Source organism: Pleurodeles waltl, chromosome 4_1, assembly GCF_031143425.1.
Source record: "Pleurodeles waltl isolate 20211129_DDA chromosome 4_1, aPleWal1.hap1.20221129, whole genome shotgun sequence".
Classification (NCBI taxonomy): Eukaryota; Metazoa; Chordata; class Amphibia; order Caudata; family Salamandridae; genus Pleurodeles; species Pleurodeles waltl.
The window spans coordinates 787,623,792-787,641,969 of record NC_090442.1 but is presented as its reverse complement, the minus strand read 5'-3'; positions in this window follow the sequence as shown (position 1 = coordinate 787,641,969).

Genomic DNA, 18,178 nt, shown 5'->3' with positions numbered 1-18,178 from the left:
GGTGGTTCAGTGAATGGCAGTAAGGTAACAACTTATGAGGGGCTTTACAACTTGATTGCTTGGGAGCACCTGTATAGTCCTATTTCCAGAGCTGAGTCAGCACCTGATTGACAGCAAGCTGACTGACCCCTGGAAGAGTGCGCAGAAAGTGGACCGTTGGGAGAGCACCAGGGTCCAAAGGAGGTATGGGGAAGACCACACAAAAGGTGGGCAGGGTCCCTCTCAGAAGAAAGCGGGGGGGCTAAGGGTAAACAGGGGTAGATCTCTAAAATGCCCCAACCAAATTCCCAGGGTAAGGATTCCCAGCCCCCAGTTGAAAAGAAGCCCTTTTTTATCTAAAGGGAAACCTGTAGAAGGGTATCCCTGCAAGTGTTATGCATCTACCAGGTGGGTCATGTTATCTTATGAACATTTATATAGCGCATAGCTACCCAAAGGCCTCCCAGCGCTACATAGAAATCCTCAAAGGCACAACCTTACGGACCGGTAACTAAAACTGCCAAGTTTTCAAAAGCTTCCGAAATGGAAGTTCTTGACTAGTTTGGCATAGATTCAGTGGTAATGAGTTCCACAGTTTGGCCCCAAGATAGGAAAACGATTTTTCTCACCATTTAGCTTTTTTGATTTGGGGAATGGATGCAAGGGCAGCAGAGGATGATCTAAGATGTCTTGTAGGGACATGGAAAGAGGCTAAGGTTTTTAAAAAAAGGCGGGCCTTTGCCTTGTAGGGCTTTATGACTGCAGCATAGAGATTTAAATGTTATCCTTTGCTCCATGGGGAGCCAATGCAAAGAGAACAGAGCTGAGCTGGCTGATTCATGGCTTGGTATTTTAAAGAGGAGGTGGGAGGCAGCATTCTAAACCACCTGCAATTTTTTCACCACATATTTCGGTGCTCAAAGAAACAAAGCGTTCCCATAGTCCAATTGCGATATTATTACATCCTGTATAGTAATCCTTTTTGCGATGAACGGGAGTATTTTAAGAATTTTCCTGAGATGTCTGAGTATGCCAAAGCACGAGGAGGATATAATTTTTGCCTGATGCTCCATGGTCAGCCCCGGATCTAGCCATACACCTAGACTCTTGGGGGCATATTTATACTCCGTTTGCGCCGAATTAGCGTCGTTTTTTTCTACGCAAATTCGGCGCAAAACTAACGCCATATTTATACTTTGGCGTTAGACGCGTCTAGCGCCAAAGTATGAGGAAAGAGCGTCGTTTTTTTGCGTGAACGCCATCCTTGCGTTAATGAGATGCAAGGTAGGCGTTCCCGTCCACAAAAATGACTGCAACACAAATGCGTCGTATTTATACTCCCGGGCAAAAATCACGCCCGGGAGTAGGCGGGGCAAAAAACCCCGCATTTGCGCCTCTTTTTAACGCCTGGGTCAGGGCAGGCGTTAAGGGACCTGTGGGCTCAAAATGAGCCCACAGCTGCCCTCCCATGCCCCCAGGGACCCCCCCTGCCACCCTTGCCCACCCCAGGAGGACACCCAAGGATGGAGGGACCCATCCCAGGGACATTCAGGTAAGTTCAGGTAAGTATAATTATTTATTTTTTTAATATTTTTTTTTGGCATAGGGGGGCCTGATTTGTGCCCCCCTACATGCCTCAATGCCCAATGACCATGCCCAGGGGACATAAGTCCCCTGGGCATGGCCATTGGGCAAGGGGGCATGACTCCTGTCTTTACTAAGACAGGAGTCATGTAAATGGCGTCTGGGCGTCGTTAAAAATGGCGCAAATCGGGTGTAGGCGATTTTTTAGCGTCAACCTGACTTGCACCATTTTTAAGACGCCCTAACGCCATTTTCCCCAACGCCGGCGCTGCCTGGTGTACGTGGTTTATTTTCCACGCACACCAGGCAGCGCCGGTCTGCTAGCGCCGGCTAACGCCATTCAATAAATACGGCGCCCGCATGGCGCTTCAGAATGGCGTTAGCCAGCGCTAAACTTTTTGACGCTAAACTGCGTTAGCGCAGTTTAGCGTCAAAAAGTATAAATACGGGCCTTGATGTTTGTATTGGGCGCGGGTAGATCTCATAATAGCCGTCGAGAAGGGGAGGTAAGGTTTGGATTGGTCTGGGGATCCAAAAAAATAACCTCTGACTTCTCTCCGTTCAGCTTCAGTTTAGAATCTAACATCCCCTTAGATGTCGCCTGAAGGCAAGGAGTAAGTAGAGAATTGAGGGAGTTCTGGTCGGTGGAAAAGGAAACAACAACCTGAGTGTCATCGGCGTAAGACACTAAAGAGAGACCAAAGGGTTCCACTACTTTAGCCAATGGACTCATGTACATATTAAATAGCGTAGGGCTCAAAGAGGAGCCTTGGGCACTCTCCAGCTGCTCTTAAAACAGCTGGAGTAAAAGGATTGGTCCAGCACTTGAAATGAACGTGCATCTAAGTATGAGGAGAACCAGCGTAAAGCATTTCCTGGAACACCGCTTTCCCTCAATCTTTGAAGTAAAGTCCGGTGGTCGACCGTTTCAAATGCGGCACTAAGATCTAATAGCACTATTGCTGATACCATGCCCTGATCCATACGTTTCCTTGCTTCTTCGGTGACTGCAATCAACGCAGATTCTGTACTATGTAACAGTCTGAAGCCCATCTGAGAGGGATGTAGGATGTTGTTGTCCTCTAGGAAACTTGAAAGATGAGTGTTGACGTGTTTTTCCAGTATATTAACAAGGGCTGGAAGCATGAAGATGGGTCTATAGTTGTTAAGTGAGACAGGGTCGAGACTGGGCTTTTTAAGCAATGGTTTTACAATTGCATGTTTCCATTGTGAAGGAACCGTGCCTACCGTTAGTCCTAAAATTGACAGTGGAGCCAGGTTTAAAAGGGACCCAGACTTGAGCGCGGTCGTTACTGATAGCACGGTTTCAGAGGAGAGGGGGGGAATCTGAGTAAACCTTGCTGGGCCATTGAGCCACTAGTCTATGCCATGGGAGCGGCGGAGGCTGCAAGGCTAAATCATTACTATGCTCTTGAGAGCCTTCTATGGCTTTGATGTGTGCCTGGGGGGTAGTAAAGTCTTTTCAAATGAGAAAGATTTCCTTAGGAAGGTTAAAGCTCTGTTAAATTTTCTCTGCATAGTAAGTACTTTGAGCTATTTTAATTTCGGCATGAAACCTTCTAATCGCCTTCCAGTATTCCTCTTTCGAGGAATTATCATAGGTTTTCCTCCATTTTCGCTCAAGCTGCCTACATTCCCTCTTTTTTGTACTCAGGCGATTGGAGAACCAAGGGGCACTTTTTTTTCCGTGACCCCTTGGCCTGGACGTAAATGGAATCATTATATCTAGACTGTTACTAATCGAGTTGTTAAATAATTTTAATTTTAAAGATGAAGCCATGTTTCCATCCAATGTAGGAATGGAATTTCTTAAAATATCTATCCCTTCTTTGACCTTAAGCATCTGCCAGCGTCTATAGGTTTGCGTGGTGGTTTGGGAGGGTTTTTCCATTCCTTGAAAAGGAAGTGAGAAAAAGATTTAAAAATGGTCAGACCAGTCCAAGGGGGTAGGGGGCAAAACCGTTAGCTCTGTTATGTTACTGAAAACTAGGTGAATGGTATGACCTTTCATAAGAGTCGGGCCCTTGGTTCATTGAGTAAGGCCTAGGGCCTCCATATCAGAGATCAGTCTCTTGGTGGAGGCATTGTCCTGATCCTCTGCATAAATGTTAAAATCACCAAGGATTGTAAAATTAGGCTTTTTGCAAGTTAAGACGGCCACCTGCTCCAATAGTGATTGAAGAAAGTGTTGTGTTGTCCAGGGAGTGCGATACAATAAGGCCCCTGAAAAACTGTTTTGGGGATTTAGAGAAAAAGAAAAGTACATGCTCTCACAGTCAGCTAGTTTAAGGGGACGTGTAGTAACCTGCACTGGATCCCTGACAATGATAGCAATCCCGCCCCCCTTTCCCGGAGACTCTATCTTGTCTTAAAATGGAATATTCTTTGGGTAGGGCCACAATGATGTCTGGCTCTGAGCCCTCATGGAGCCATGTTTCCATTAGGAACAGGGCTATAGGTTTCAATTCATTCAATAAGAGGTGAATATCCAGTTTATGCACAGCTAATGACCTACAATTTGCCATGAGAAATAGACTGCCTGAGGGTTGGTTTAACAATCGTGAATTCTGCGGGGGTCTGAAGGCCCTCAAAAACGGTCCTGAAGTGTCCCGGGCATCCATTTGCCCATTACTTTCAGTGCTAATCTCAGGTCTAAGGGAGCGTAGGAACTCAGCCTCATAAGTTATTCTCCCAGTATCAAAAAGTCCAGAGTTACTGGCACCCAGGACCGGTTGGGCCCGGACGGGCACAGACTGACTTGCCTTTGGCGCACCTGCTGCACTCGCCCACCTCGCGGCCGCAGCATGACAGGTTTTATATGTTTGAGTATTTCAGGAGGTTCAGAGGCTAGCCCGCTGACCTCCCAAGATGGCGTCTTAAAATTTGCCTCTGAAAGGGTGTGAAAATGGCCACCGCCTCAGCACACCGAGACCGACAAGCCCAATCCTTCCCTGAAGATCGCTGAGCAGAGCCTAACAGACCGGCCTGATCAGTCTGAACGTGGTCTCAAGCCCCTCCAAAATGAGTAGAAAAGGTAAGTAAACCCCCCCACCCACCACCGCCAGCATCTGAACACCGACCGAGGGTGGCAGATTAAAACAGTACATCTTAACTAAAAGTTAAAATATGTTTAAAATATGTTAAAACAATTGCTATCTGGGTCAAATTAAACATTTACACAATCACCGGTGGCTATGCCTCGGAGGGTTCACGTGAGGGGGATCCCAAATGTCCCAAGTGGACACAGGTACCCACTGGTGCTCAGTCACAGTGTTTGGCCAGTGTAGCGATTGGGGAGGAGTTGGTTCCAAGTGGGTGGGAGCCAGTGGAGATTACCTTTGTCTAACTAGGGGACAGTGAGATGGTCCAGAGGACCATTGTATCTGAGAACACTAAAAAGTACAAACAATTGGTGACCATCAATGGACAGAGGGTGGAGGCTCTGAGAGACACAGGAGCCAGTGTGACTACTGTGAGAAGTCACCTGGTGTCTGAAGAGCAGATAGATCTCCACATACTTCACCAAGTAGTTGTGGTAGACAACTCAGAGCGCCTGTGCAGAGTGGCGCAAGTTCCCTTTGAATGAGGGGGGGTGTCTGAGGTGCCTTGAGAGTAGCTGTGAGTCCAACCATGCCTGTTGATTGTCTGCCTGGCAGTGACCTGGAGGATTCCCCTTGGAAGGAGGTGGAACGCATGTCTCACTTGGAGATGTTGGGTCTGCCTGGGTGTGTGGGTGTGTCCACCCTGTCGATGGCAGGCTGTCAGGGTGATCAGTAGACCCTGGAGCCTGAAATAGAGGCCTAGGTGTCTGCCAGAAGGGCGAAGGACAAGGTGTGTGGGAAACTGGCCCCAAAAGTTCCCAAGGTCCAGGAAGAGGCTGAACCTGTGGGGGACACTCTGGAGCATACAGGGGAACAGGTGACTGAACTGGGTGAGGTCCCTGAGCTGACTCAGTGGCAGCAGGAAGTGGGACCCACCAGGGAAGCATTCTGAGAGGCAGAGAAAACATGCCTTACTCTGGAAGGTTTGTGGCAGCAGGCTGCAGACCAAGCGTCTAGCAGGGAGTCTAGGTCACATCTGAATTATTGGGAGGATGGCCTCCTATATAGTGAGCCTAAGGTTGCAGAGCCTAGGTCAGCCCGTGTTTTGGTGGTACCCCTGTGCTTCAGAACCTTCCTACTGGGTCTGGCTCATGATGTGCCTTTAGCTAGACATAGGGCAGGATAAGACCTTTGAAAGGCTTTGTCACCCACGTTTACTATCTACAAATGTGCAGGAACTCAGATGCACACTGTAGGTCTTGTCAGGCAAGTGGCAAGAGTTGGAGGTAATGTAAGGCTCCCCTCTAACCTTTTTGTGAGGTCAGCACCCCCTTGGAAAGGGTTGGTATTGACATTGTGGGGCCTCAGGATCCCAAGACAGACATGGGCAACAGGTTTATCCTGGGTTTGGTGGACTATGCCTCCCCCTACCCACAAGCTATTCCTTTGAGGTCATTCACCTCCCCTGTGGTGGGACGTGAATTGATGGGGAGTTTTACCCGCATGAGGCTCCCCAAGGAGGTGATATCTGATAGGGGTACCAACTTCATATCAACATATATGAAGTCTGTGTGGAAGGAGTGTGTGGTGACATATAAGTCCACCACTCCTTACCACTCCCAAAGTAACGGTCTGGTTGAGAGATTTAACCATACCTTTAAGGGCATGATTATGGGCCTGTCCGAGCCTTAGAGGTGTAAGTGGGACATGCTCTTGCCATGCCTGCCGGTCACCTACAGGGAGGTGCCTCAAAAGGCTTTTGGAATTAGGCCCTTTGTGTTACTATATGGCCACCCTGTCAGGGGACCTTTGAGTCTGGTTAGGGAAGGCTTGGAGAAAGCCTCCAGTAAGCCCCCCCCAAGGATGTAGTCAGTTACATGCTGGCTTTTGGAAACCAGGAAGCCCGCTTCAGGAAGCTCACCCAAGAGAACCTGGAAGCAACCCAGGAAGATATGAAGTGCTGATATGACCAGAATGATACTGTGGTTGAGTTTCAGCCTGGTCAGAAAGTGTGGGTAATGGTTCCAATGGAGCCTGGGGCTCTCCAGGATAAGTGCACTGGGCCATTTGAGGTAGTGGAGCGCAAGAGTGATGCCACCTATCTGGTGAACTTGCGGACTCCCAGGAGCCCTTTGAGGGTCCTACATGTGAACCACCTCAAGCCTCATTTTGAGAGGACAGAGATGACAATGTCCCTAGCAACAGATGATGGGGTGGAGGAAGAGCGTGAGTCTCTTCCTGACCTCCTGTCTGCCAAAGAGAAAGATGGGTCTGTGGAAGGTGTGAACCTCTCTACCCTCACAGACCCCAGAGCAACAGAGGGACTGTCGGGAAGTGATGGGATAGTTTGCCTTTCTATTTTCCTTGATCCGAGGAGTCACCCATTTGTGTACACATGATGTGGACACTGAGGACAGTCCTCCTGTTAAACATGAGGTTTACAGAGTGACTGACAAGGTTAGGGCTAACATCAAGGATGAGGTGTCCAAGATGTTAGCTTGAAGGGTTACTGAGATTTCAAGTGACCCTTAGGCCAACCCTGTGGTCTTGGACCCAAAAGCTGCTCCTCCTGGTGCCAATCCAGAACTCAGGTTCTATGTGGATAACCGAGGACTCAGTGCGGTCACTAAGACTGACACGCACCCCATCCCCTGAGCTGATGAGCTCATTGACTGGTTAGGAGCTGCCAAATATCTAAGTACATTTGATCTGACTTCTGGATATTGGCAGATTGCTCAGACTGAGTGGGTTAAGGAGAAGTCTGCATTTTCCACCCCAGATGGGTACTACCAATTTAGGGTGATGTCCTTTGGGATGTAAAATGCCCCTGCCACCTTTCAGAGGCTGGTTAACCAGGTGTTAGGTGGACTGGATGATTTCAGTGCAGCCTACCTGGACGATATTGTTGTGTTCAGCTCCACTTGGGAGGAACACTTGCAGCATCTCTGCAAAGTGTTGGAGGCCCTGCAGAAGACAGGCCTCACTATTAGGGCAAACAAGTGCCAAATAGGGCAGGGTTCTCTGGTGTATTTGGGACACCAGGAGGGAAGTGGCCAGGTGGCCCCCCTACAACCAAAGATTGATGCCATTCTGGCTTCGGAAACCCCCAAGACCCAGACTGAGGCAAGAGCCTTTTTAGGCCTCACAGGCTACTATAGGAGGTTTGCCAAGGGGTTTGGCACTATCGTTGCTCCCTTGACTAAGTTAACTTCCAAGAAGTAGCCAAAGAAAGTGATCTGGACAGAGGCTTGCCAGACAGCTTTTGATGCCCTGAAGGCCGTCATGTGCACCGCAACCATGTTGAAGGCACCTGACTTCTCTAAAGAATTTGTCGTGCAGACTGATGCTTCAGAGCAAGGTGTGGGAGCAGTGTTGTCACAGCTAAATGAAAAGGGCCTAGACCAGCCTGTAGACTTCATTAGTAGGAGCTTACTTCCCAGGGAAGCTAGATGGAGTGCAATTGCCCGTGAAACTTTTGCAGAAGTCTGGGTGCTGAGGAAGCTAGGACCCTACTTGTTTGGGACTCACTTCCGGGTTCAGACCAACCACGGGACCCTCAGATGGTTAATGCAGAGGAGCGGTGAGAATCCAAAACTGTTGAGGTGGTCCATTTCCCCACAGGGAATGGACTTTACAGTAGAACACTGCCCTGGAACAGAACACACCAATGCTGAGGGTCTGTCCAGATTCTTCCACCTTAATGAAGAGAACTCCCATGAGATTGGGTAGTTCTATCCACTTTCAGCTGGAGGGGACATGTGTTGGACCTGGCATCCTTGGTGTGGTCTCCCCTAACTTTTTGCCTCTGCTTTCCTGGTTGTTGATGTGTGCTGGACTCTGTTTTTGCTGTTTTTGATACTCTGGACACGTTACCGCTGTTAACCAGTGCTAAAGTGCAAGTGCTCCTCTGTAAAACATATGTGTAAATTGGCTTATCCATGATTGGCATATTTGATTTACTGGTAACTCCCTAGTAAAGTGCACTACATGTGCCCAGGGCCTGTAAATCAAATGCTACTAGTGGGCCTGCAGCACTGATTGTGCCACCCACATTAGTAACCCTGACAACATGGCTCAGACCTGCCACTATATTGTCTGTGTGTACAGTGTTAAACTGCCAATAAGACATGGCAAGTGTACCCACTTTCCAGGCCTACACCTTCCCTTTTCATATATGTAAGGCACCCCTAAGGTAGGCCCTAGGTAGCCCCATGGGCAGGGTGCAGTGTATGTTAACGGTGGGACATGTACTGATGTGTTCTACATGTCCTAACAGTGAAATACTGCCAAATTTGCTTTTCACTGTTGCAAGGCCTATCTCTCTCACAGCTTAACATGGAGGCTGCCTTTAAATATACGTAAAGTGCAGTTTCCCTTTGAAAGTTGATAGAAATGTGCAGTTTGGGGTCTCTGAACTCACAATTTAAAAATACATCTTTTAGTGAAGTTGTTTTTTAGATTGTTAGTTTGAGAATGCCACTTTTAGAAAGTGGGCATTTACTTGCTTAAACCATTCTGTGACTCTGCCTGTTTGTGGATTCCCTGTCCGGGTCAGACTGACAGTTGGGCTGTTTGTGAATTTCATCTAGACAGTGACACAAAGGGAGCTGGGGTGTAGCCTGCATATCCTGATGAGCCATCTGGGCTAGAGTGAATGGAGGAGTGATCACTTACACCGGAATGAGCTGTGCTGCCCTCACACAATGCAGTCTCCAACCCCCTGGTGGGTGACTGGGGCCCGGCCTGGCCAAGGCAGGATCCTGTAAACAACAGAGACTTTCCTTTAATGTTTCCCTACTTCAAAGGCAGAAAGGGGTATAAGTAGTGGAAAAAAAACCAGACTTTAGATTTCTTCAAGATCACTTTTGGATTCAAGAGGAACCTCTTCCAAGGAGAAGAGATGAAGAGCTGAGGAGAAGTGCTTCCCCTGCCTTTGATTGTGCTTTGTTGGGTTACCCTGCAGTTGCTGCTTCTGCCTGTGAAAGGGTACAAAAACTGGACTTTGTGGTATATTCCTGCTTGTGAAGAATCTCCAAGGGCTTGGATTGAGCTTGCCTCCTGTTTTGAAGTATCAGGGCCATGAAAGACTTCCTCTGCCAGCACCTGGACTCTCTGCTGAGACTCCTGCCCTGCCAAGCGGTGCCCCATCCAGACCCTGGAACCAAGACTGAAATCCACGCACAGAACACTGTGCGTGGTAATTTTTGCTGCACCACCTGCAACACGGCTGATAAACTAAGGGCCACCCGCTTTGCAATTATAATCAACGCTCCACCTGCATCGCAGCTGGGAGATTAACGCATCGCAGCTGGAGAAACGATGCAACACCCATTTGCGGCTGCTGATAATGATGAAAGCCCCATGCAGCGTGGTTTTTCAACACATGCATCCAGATTTCACATGCATCGTCACTGGGCGTCAAAGTCATTGTGAACCTGCATGGAATAGAGATGCCCTGTCTGGAAATCGATTCATCGCTCTCTTGCAAGGGAGAAAAACAACGCATTGTCTACCCGACCAGAGAAGAAACAACACACGGCCTCACTTTCGAGGAAGGAATCGATGCATTGCTGACTTTTTCGACGCACGCTCGCACATGCGACTTATTTTTGACGCAAACCAGGTACTTTGTGTAACCACAACATTTCCATTATTTTCTATGGAGTAAGACTTCCGACATCCACAAAAGTCCGCCACACCAAAGGTCAGCGATAAACTGGCGATGACCAAACCTCCACCGTCACGCCAACAGAAATACGCCCATGCCATTACGACCCACGAATCCACGCGGCGGTCTTTCAACCCCGGTTTCTATTGGCGGTACACACCGCCGCGGTCGAAATACACATACTCGTACAAAACACAACCACATTGGACTATTCGAAATACACACACCTGATACACATACACACAGCACTCCCACACACCCAATACAATATAAAACACACACCCACATCACCCACAAACTCCTACGACCAGAAATTCTGAGAGAAGGCGAGAGAGAGAGACACCACAGTCAACTACCAAGCATCCACAGGCACACAATACCAATACCCGCAGAACTTCCACGCACCTCACACAACACACCACTAAATAGCACCCCACCTATCACTACACACTCCACCCCACACATCATCCACACCACCCCATGGCACCTCAAAGACACCCCAGGTTCTCAGATGCTGAACTCAGGGTCATGGTGGAGGAAATCCTACGAGTAGAGCCCCAGCTGTTCGGGACACAGGTGCAGCACACCACCATTGCCAGGAAGATGGAGCTATGGAGCAGAATAGTGGACAGGGTCAACGCTGTGGGACAGCACCCGAGAAATAGGGACGACATCAGGAAGCGGTGGAACGACCTACGGGGGAAGGTGCGTTCCATGGTATCAAGGCACAACATCGCGGTACAGCGGACTGGCGGCGGACCCCCACCTCCTCCCCCAGAGTTTACAACATGGGAGGAGCAAGTCTTGAACATCCTGCATCCTGAGGGCCTCGCAGGAGTCGGTGGAGGAATGGACTCTGGTAAGTCTCATCTTCACTACTTCATCCCCCCCACCCCACCTGCATGCCAACTCATACCCCCCACCCTCACCCTTACCCCCATCACAACTACCCCTTGCAAATGTCTCACCATCACAACCCACCCATCCCAACACTTAGCCCTGCATGTGGCCCCAAAGCATGGACACCCATCACCAAGGCATGCCCAATGCACATACCCATCACCCCCCCCCAAATACCGTCACAACATCCCCCACAAAGGAATGCCAGCACTGGGGTACACGGGCACCCACCCATTGCACGCCATTGGCACACATAGAAGCAATAACCATACTTTTATACCCCTGCAGGACCCGAACGCCAGGTCACCGCGCAGGAGGGTCCACAAATGTCCCCTCCACCCCCAGAAGAGGCCCACAGTGATGACAGCAGCTCTGTCTCCCTGGATCTAGATGACCAGCCCGGTCCATCGGGGACCTCGGGACAGTAGGTTCCCCTCAGACAGGCACAGGCCACAGCAGACCTTCCCCACTCTGGGAACACCAGCACAGCACCCACCCAGCGGGCCCATACCTCTGTCCCCAGGACACGTCAATCAGCGGTGTGTCCACCACTACAGGGAACCCAGGGTAACCCACCACCCCAACAACAACAGGGACCTGGGGGCAGTGGTAGTGGGCACACGGTCCAGGGGACGGAGGCCCAAGGAAACAGGGGAACTGGGAGGGCAGCTGTGCGACGGGGGGGGACAGGCCAAGGGAACCCACTCTCCACGAGGCCCTCTCCTCCATCATGGGAGCATACCACCGCTCCCAGGAGACGATGGCGACGGTCCTGGCTAGGTTTCAGGAAATCCAGCTTCTGCAGGAACACCAGTATATGGGATTCAGGGAGGAACTGAGAAACATCAGTACCGCCATGGGTACCATCGTAGTGGCCCTGAATGAGTTAATCTCAACATTGCGGACCACTGTGGCACCTCAAAGGGCCCCTGACACTAGCATGGACCAAGAACAGGCTACCACCTCTGCCGGCGCTAGTGGACAGGAGGCCCCGACAGAAGACCAACAGGCCACCAGAACCCCACCCCCTGCAGAAGGAGAACCACCCCGCAAGCGGGCCCTGAGATCCAGGAAGAAGCCAGAGTAACATGTCAAGACCCCCGCCAGCAAAGGATACCGCCCTGATTGTCATCCCACTGTCCCACATTGTCACCCTGTCCAACCTTAAACTGCTCCTGCTCCACTTCCCACAGGCATTTGGACAATGCACCTGTGAACCTTAATAGTCTGGACTCTGCCATGGACAATCCTCCACCATCACCCCCCACCAATTTGCAACCACCCATCCAAATTAGAGCACTTGAATAAACACACTTATTGCACATAAACAATCTGGAGTCTGTCTGTGATTTTAACAAATGTATTAGACATGACAGTGCCAAAATTGTTATTCACATTGTGATGCCAACAAACCGCTGTCACTCAGCTGTAGTCCATGGGGTAACAAAGCAGATGTCACGCAGTGGGGCCCACAGCTCTGAAAACGGAAGGGAAAGTCACAACACAGTTACCATACACTGGGGGAAAAAGTCAGACAGAAGAGAGGTAGGAGTCTTTAAGTAAATGTAATATGCCGGTGTGTACTCTTACCTGTGTGTCACTGAAAATATTGCTCTATTACTGTGTTCCTGTTGTCTATGTCATCCTCTCCGGCTTCCTCTTCTTCACTCTCCACAGGCTCCACAGCTGCTACAACACCACCATCTGGACCATCCTCCTGCAGAAAAGGCACCTGGCGGCGCAAAGCCAGGTTGTGAAGCATACAGCAGGCCACAATGATCTGGCACACCTTCTTTGGTGAGTACATTAGGGATCCACCTGTCATATGGAGGCACCTGAACCTGGCCTTCAGGAGGCCAAAGGTTCGCTCGATCACCCTCCTAGTCCGCCCATGGGCCTCATTGTAGCGTTCCTCTGCCCTGGTCCTGGGATTCCTCACTGGGGTCAGTAGCCAGGACAGGTTGGGGTAACCAGAGTCCCCTAATAGCCACACCCGGTGCCTCTGGAGTTGACCCATCACAAACGGGATGCTGCTATTCCGCAGGATGTAGGCGTCATGCACTGACCCAGGGAACTTGGCATTAACATGGGAGATGTACTAGTCAGCCAAACAAACCATCTGTACATTCATCGAATGATAACTTTTCCTGTTCCTGTACACCTGTTCACTCCTGCTGGGGGGTACCAAAGCCATATGTATCCCATCAATGGCACCTATGATGTTGGGGATATATCCAAGGGCATAGAAATCACCCTTCACTGTAGGCAAATCCCCCACCTCAGGGAAAATGATGTAGCTCCTCATGTGTTTCAGCAGGGCAGACAACACTCTGGACAACACCTTGGAAAACATAGGTTGAGACATCCCTGATGATATGGCCACTGTTGTTTGAAATGACCCACTTGCTAAGAAATGGATCACTGACAGCACCTGCACTAGAGGGGGGATCCCTGTGGGTTGGCGGATGGGTGACATCAGGTCTGCCTCCATCTGGGCACACAGTTCATGTATAGTGGTTCGGTCAAGCCTGTATGTCAGTATGACATGTCTTTCCTCCATTGTCGACAGGTCCACCAGCGGTCTGTACACGGGAAGATTCCTCCATCTCCTCGCATTGCCCAGCGGACGGTGCCTAGGAAGGACAACAGCGAGCACAGAGTCAATCAACCAACAGGTACGTTCCCACAGCCTGCACACAACACGATTCAGTATGCATTGAATGGTTTGTATGAGTGTTGAGGAAAGGCCTAGGTATGTGTGACGCAGTAGAAATTAAGCCATGTGGGCCCTTGAAATGGCGGCTGCCTGACCTGTGAAGTGTGACAATGGGATGTGAGGTCAATGCGCTGGCGTGGCACACCGTGGCGGTAGGCGGTCGAAGACCGCGGCGCAAAGCCGCATTGGTTAACATAGAATCCTATGGGTTACACGAGCCAATGACGATGTGCGCCGGCGGTCGCGGTACGCACCGCTGCGGTACGCACCGCCGCGGGTGTGACCGCCATTTTCTATCTACTTAATCACTAGATACCTGATCTTCCACAGGAGAGGACCTACACTGCAAGTGCTGCTGTGACCTCGGTCTGGAAGAGACAATGGCTGCTGCGACTGGGGAAAGGGCCCCTGCCTTCACTTCTGAAGAATTGGAGCAACTCGTGGATGGGGTCCTCCCCCAGTATGCGCTACTCTACGGTCCTCCAGACCAACCGGTAAGTACACTGGGAGCATGCTTTGTGGGCAATGCCTGGGTTGAGTCGGGTGGATGAAAGATGGTGGGGAGGGGAGCGATTGAGGCATGCATCAGACGACAGATGAGAGCATGTGCCACATAGCAAGGGTGGGGATGGGGGGCCACTCACATCAAGCATGCAGAAGGTGATGATTTTTTTTCTCCCCCTGTACATGTCACATAGGTCAGCGCCCACCAGAAAATCGCTATTTGGCGTGCCATCGCCAAGGACGTCCGGACCCTGGGGGTCCACAACAGACGGGGCACCCACTGCCGGAAGAGGTGGGAAGACATCCGACGCAGGGAGCAGGAAGACGGCGGAGGCTCTCCTGGGGATGGCCTCCCAACGTAGGCGGGGTGCCAGTCGTCAATTGACCCCCCTGATGTCCCGGATCCTGGCGGTGGCCTACCCCGATTTGGATGGGCGCGTGAGGACATCACAGCAGACACAAGGGGGTGAGTACACTCTCATTCTGGTGACTTTGCGCGCAGTGGAGGTTTCTGGTTGGGGGAGGTGGGCTGTGGATATCTCTAGGCCAGGGCGATTTCTGTAGGCTAGGCCCCTCCGTAAGGCATGGCCCTGTGCCCCCGCCCCCCACCTCTGTAGGGTGCCAAGTACAGCTATTCATGGCCCTGTGTCATCTATGTGTGCAGTCGTCGTCCATAGGCTTGTAGGCCATGTCCCTCGAATTGCGTAGTGGACCCCAAGTGCGCAGCGTAGTGCAGGGGGCTTCTGTGTCTGTCCTCTCCGCCAACGGTAGCGGTAATCGATGCACTCAACATGTCTTTAGTTCTCCCCCCCCCTTTTTTGTGGTCTTCCTGTTCATGTGTGCATTAGCATCATCAGGCAGAGGAGAAGTGGCATCGGAGCACGAGGGAGCTGCATCTCACATGGCCATGGTGGGCCATGCAACTGACTCGGAGTTCACCAGTGAGACGGAGGGCGAGGGGAGCTCCACAGCGGGGACTCGTGCTGATGTCAGTGGCAGTGACTCGTCCTCTGAAGGGAGCACCCAGCGCACCAGCACCGCCCTCCCAGCAGCCCCTCAGCGTTTGCCCCGTACCCGCTCAACCAGGAAGGGGGGCATCTCCTTCGCCACAGGCACCTCAGGCCCTGCCCCTGTCACCCCTGCTGCCCTCAGTGAGGAGGTCATTGACCTCCTGAGGACCATCATTGTTGGGCAGTCTACCCTTTTGAATGCCATCCAGGATGTAGAAAGGGAGGTGCACCGGAGTAATGCATACCTGGAGGGCATTCATTCGGGTCAGGCTGCCCATCAGCGATCGTTCAACGCTCTGGCCTCAGCACTGACGGCAGCAATTGTCCCTGTCTCTAGCCTACCCCCTCCAACTTCCTCCACCCAGACCCAATCCCCTGTACCTCTGCCTATCCCAGACACACCTACAGACCAGCCTGCACACACCTCAACACCCAAGGGAAGCTCATCCAGACATAAGCACCGCACTTCACACAAGCATTCACACAAGCAACATCCACATGCAGACACACCAACACCCACTGCCTCCACTGAGTTGGCTCCTCCCTCCCTGTGACGTCTCCACTCACACTTGCATGCACAACATCTTCAGCCACTATATCCATCACCAGCACACCCACCAAAACACTCCGCACACGTGCAGTCACCACCCCCACTACCATTTACACGTCCCCTGTGTCCTCTCCCAGTGTGTTTGTCACCCCCTCTTCCAAACCACACAAACGCAGGCAGCCACCCACCCAACAGCCATCCACCTCACGACAGCCTCCAGCCCAAGCACCGGCACCCAAAGACACCAGACTTCACACTCCTACAACCACATCCTCTTCCTCCACTCCCATACCCACTACACCTAGCCGTCCCTCTCTTTCCAAATTGATTTTCCTTTCCAAACTTGACCTCTTTCCAACAACTCCCCCACCCCGTCCATCGAATAAGACTGCAATCAGCACCTCAGCCACCACCAAACCAGGACCTATCAGGACTGTTGTTCAAGGACTGTGGAGTCCCCCACCCTCAAGGGCAACTAGTTCTGGTAGGAGCCAAGGCACGGCCAGCCCACCCCCGGAAAAACACCCAAAGATCACCAGTGCCCGGCGCGAGAAGCCAAGGACACCAGGGACCAAAATCCCTACCCTGGCTCCGCCTGGAATTGGGGTGCCACCTGGCACACCGCCAAAGGTGGGAAAGGGCCACAGACGACCAGGGAAGGGTGGGAAGGGCAGCACGCCCGACAAGTCCGGCAGCAGTCCAGCTGCCCAGGAGGGCCCCACCAGCCCCATCCCAGCTGCCCAGAAGGGCCCCGCCAGCCACAGCCCAGCTGCCCAGGAGGGCCCCGCCAGCCACAGCCCAGCTGGGCAATGAAGGAGCGCCAGCCACAGCCCAGCTGGGCAATGAAGGAGCGCCAGCCACAGCCCAGCTGGGCAATGAAGGAGCGCCAACTCTAGCACCGCTGAACAGGGCAAGGACCGCTGAACAGGGCAATGACCGCCAAGGCAAGCACCGCTGAACAGGGCAAGGACCGCCAACTCAAGCACCGCTGAACAGGGCAAGGACCGCCAAGGCAAGCACCGCTGAACAGGGCAAGGACCGCTGAACAGGGCAAGGACCGCCAAGGCAAGCACCGCTGAACTGGGCAAGGACCGCCAAGGCAAGCACCGCTGAACAGGGCAAGGACCGCTGAACAGGACAAGGACCGCCAAGGCAAGCACCGCTGAACTGGGCAAGCACCGCCAAGGCAAGCACCGCTGAACAGGGCAAGGACCGCCAAGGCAAGCACCGCTGAACTGGGCAAGCACCGCCAAGGCAAGCACCGCTGAACAGGGCAAGGACCGCTGAACAGGGCAAGGACCGCCAACTCAAGCACCGCTGAACAGGGCAAGGACCGCCAAGGCAAGCACCGCTGAACAGGGCAAGGACCGCTGAACAGGGCAAGGACCGCCAAGGCAAGCACCGCTGAACTGGGCAAGCACCGCCAAGGCAAGCACCGCTGAACAGGGCAAGGACCGCTGAACAGGGCAAGGACCGCCAAGGCAAGCACTGCTGAACTAGGCCCTTCATCTCAAGCACCGCTGCGCTGGGCCCTTCATCTCAAGCACCGCTGAACTGGGCCCTTCATCTCAAGCACCGCTCCGCTGGGCCCTTCATCTCAAGCATCGCTGAACTGGGCCCTTCATCTCAAGCACCGCTCCGCTGGGCACCGCCGTCTCAGGCACCGCTGCACTGGGCCCTTCATCTCAAGCACCGCTCCGCTGGGCCCTTCATCTCAAGCATCGCTGAACTGGGCCCTTCATCTCAAGCACCGCTCCGCTGGGCACCGCCGTCTCAGGCACCGCTGCACTGGGCCCTTCATCTCAAGCACCGCTCCACTGGGCCCTTCATCTCAAGCACCGCTCCGCTGGGCACCGCCGTCTCAAGCACCGCTGCACTGGGCCCTTCATCTCAAGCACCGCTGCGCTGGGCCCTTCATCTCAAGCACCGCTGCACTGGGCCCTTCATCTCAAGCACCGCTCCGCTGGGCCCTTCATCTCAAGCACCGCTCCGCTGGGCACCGCCGTCTCAAGCACCGCTCCGCTGGGCACCACCCTCTCAAGCACCGCTCCGCTGGGCACCCCCGTCTCAAGCACCGCTGCACTGGGCCCTTCATCTCAAGCACCGCTGCACTGGGCCCTTCATCTCAAGCACCGCTCCGCTGGGCCCTTCATCTCAAGCACCGCTCCGCTGGGCCCTTCATCTCAAGCACCGCTCCGCTGGGCA